Source organism: Carlito syrichta, unplaced genomic scaffold, assembly GCF_000164805.1.
Source record: "Carlito syrichta isolate Samal-C Ts95f unplaced genomic scaffold, Tarsius_syrichta-2.0.1 Scaffold316302, whole genome shotgun sequence".
In the NCBI taxonomy this organism is placed as follows: domain Eukaryota; kingdom Metazoa; phylum Chordata; class Mammalia; order Primates; family Tarsiidae; genus Carlito; species Carlito syrichta.
The window spans coordinates 2,208,174-2,211,361 of record NW_007260398.1 but is presented as its reverse complement, the minus strand read 5'-3'; the positions used below and the strand labels follow the sequence as shown (position 1 = coordinate 2,211,361).

Genomic DNA, 3,188 nt, shown 5'->3' with positions numbered 1-3,188 from the left:
GGTGAGTGGATTGCCTGAGGCTGCAGAGTTTGAGACCCGCCTGGGCAACTTGGCAAGACCTCATCTTTACAATAAATCAAAAATTAGCTGGGCGTGGTAGCACACGCCTGTAGTTTCAGCTACTTGGAAGGCTGAGGTGGAAGGATCGCCAGAGCCCAGCAGGTGGAGGCGGCAGTGGCCGGGAGTAGCCACTGCACTCCAGTCTGAGTGACAGAGTGAGACTCCAACTCAAAAAAACCCCAAAAAGCCAGGCTCGGTGGCTCGGCCTGTAATCCTGTGCCTTTGGGAGGCTGAGGTGAGTGGAACCTGTAGTTCCAGCCACTTGGAAGGCTGAGGCGGAAGGATCGCCGGAGCCCAGCAGGTCGAGGCTGCGGTGGCCGGGAGCGGCCACTGCACTTCAGTCTGGGTGACAGAGTGAGACTCCAAGTCAAAAAAAATAAAAATAAAAATAAAGACATCTAAAGTGAACATCCACAACATCATACAACTATCTCAACTACCTCCCCCAAACTGGCATCAGCAGAAGAGAAAATAACTGTAATAATTACACTACCTTGAGCTCCACTCCTACTCCCACAAGGTTTGCAGATGGGGCTGCTTTTCTATCCCTGCGTCAATATTTTCTTTGTGACAGAGATAGAGTGTGTTCCTTTAGGCAAGATTTAGGCGTTCTGTATACCTTCAAACACAGACTGTAGAAACAGATCAGGGAAACAAGAACCACACCCCAGAATTCAGTAAGCTAAGATATGGGTCTCCTTTTCCCACATAGCAGCGCAGTAAAATGTGGTTGTCCTATATGGACTTGCTCACACTCATAACTGTGCCATTCCCTCTAGGTTTTCATGCAAAATAATTAATCTTCCACAATAATCTGGTTACTTACCTGAGTCCCTCCCCAGATCATTCCTCTAACATTTATAGCCTGAAAGCTATCTAAATAGTGATAAGGGCGTGCCACCATGCCTGGCTAATTTTTAAAAATTTTTCTAGAGACAAGGTCTAAACAGTCCTCATGCTCAGGCTCTCAAAGTGCTAGGATTACAGGCATGAGCCACTGTGCCTGGCCACCAGCCTAAGATATCTGGACTTGGGATATGAGACCTAGTGGGAGCCAGCCAGGTTTAAAACACAAAGCAACTGTATTAAAAAACATAATTTAGGCTGGGCTCAGTGGCTCAGCCTGTAATTCCAGCACTTTGGGAGGCCAAGGTGAGTGGATTGCCTGAGGCTGCAGGTTTGAGACCCGCCTGGGTGGCGAGACCTCATCTCTACAATAAATCAAAAAATTAGCTGGGCGTGGTAGCGCGCGCCTGTAGTTCCAGCTACTTGGAAGGCTGAGGCGGAAGGATTGCCGGAGCCCAGCAGGTCGAGGCTGCGGTGGCCGGGAGCGGCCACTGCACTCCAGTCTGGGCGACAGAGTGAGACTCCAAGTCAAAAAAAAAAAAAAAAGTACTGGGGGACAGAACAAAAGGACTCAGAGACATAAATGACAGATTCAGAAGAATCCTTTGAGTTCATCTCTCATTTTTTCATAAAAAGAAACTGGGGCTAATGAGGTCAAAAGACTGATTTAAAGCCACATAGTAAGTGATACAGCCAAACCAGATGCTAAGTCTTCAATGTCCACTATCCCAATCTGAAACTGAATAAAAAACTTGGAAACAATAGAACAGGCACATTGGATTACATTCAGATTAGCACCATTACCATCAGAAATCTCAGAAGGAGGTTGTCCTCCTGCTGCTGTCAGACTTAGGGTTAAGCGGACTGAATGTTTCACACTTAATACCTGATTTATACAAACAGGTCCATACACTTAACTCCTACACTCACTATCTGGACGATCTCAACAGGCCTCTGTGCCTTTATTTACATTGTTTCCTCTATTTAGAAGGCCACCTCCCATTTCTAAATGTCCAGATTCTATCTATCTTTCTGTGCTCAGCTCTGAAATGTCATTTTGGAAAGCTTTTTTAGTCCTTCCTCTTGACATTTACTTGTTCTTATCTAATGCCACATACTGATCTCTAACTAATTTAACTAGTTATGTGTGCTCTATCTCTTCTAATAAACTGAACACTATTTGGGGGTTGAGTATTCTTCAACACTTAGTATAGTACTTAAGGACTTAATAAACATTTGCAGAGGGACTAAATTAATCACCTGCTTTATAACATACTTAATTACCAGTTTTATGAGGTACCTACATGAATATACCTTCCTTAGTATTTTTGGATTTGTGAGGAAATCTATGTTTACCTTATTTTTACATGCTACAGTGGGAGCAAGAAGGCCTGGGACTGACAACCCACCCTGCCACTTAGCTGTGTGGCCTTTGGGCAAAACACTTAATCTTTCATAACCTCAGTTTCCCTATCAGTAAAACTAGGTTAACAGGCACCTGCGGAATAAGTGAAAAAGTACTTAAAACCCCTAGCAAATATTTGGCATGGAGAACTTATTTTCCAAAGATGGGCTAACAATACAACAAATAAAACAAATATTAACAAATATTAAAATGTAGCCAGGCATGGTGGCTCACGCATGTAATCCCAACACTTTGGGAAGCGGAAGCGGAGGTGAGAGGATTGCCTGAGCCCAGGGGTTCGAGATCAGCCTGAGCAACTTGGTGAGCTACTTGGAAGGCTGAGGCAGAAGGATTGCAGGAGCCCAGCAGGTCGAGGCTGTGGTGGCCGGAAGCGGCCACTGCACTCCAGTCTGGGCGACAGAGTGAGACTCTAACTCAAAAAAAAAAAAAAAGCCATGCATTTTTACCATGTTTCTACTTGCCATGCAGAGATCATGTAGAGGTGTTCTGGCCAACAGTCTCAGGTGGGATTCAGCTGATCGCTAATCAACCCCAAGACGTGAGGAAATCTGACTCCAGCTCCAGCCCCATCTAACTACAACTGCTTGAGGTACTCCAGGCAAAAACTGTCTAGCTGAGCTCAGTCAAATCCCTAGTAAGAGAAAACAAAGAGATGATTTTTGTGGCTATAAGCTGCTAAATTCTAAAGTAATGACTACATAGCAATAAATAAACAAAAGAATTGTTGCTCAATATGTTGTAGCTATTAATATGGCACCATTTTAAACTATAGTCTCCTAGCCAGGTTTGGTGGCTCAGCCTGTAATCCCGCGCTTTGGGAGGCTGAGGTGAATGGATTGCCTGAGCCCGCGGGTTC

At 44.8% G+C, this 3,188-nt stretch overlaps 1 protein-coding gene across 8 annotated transcripts in view; it reads right to left on the bottom strand.

Annotated features, from left to right (window-relative positions):
- SGSM3 (small G protein signaling modulator 3) overlaps positions 1 to 3,188 on the bottom strand; it is a 58,241-nt gene that overhangs the window by 40,918 nt on the left and 14,135 nt on the right. The window lies entirely within an intron of this gene.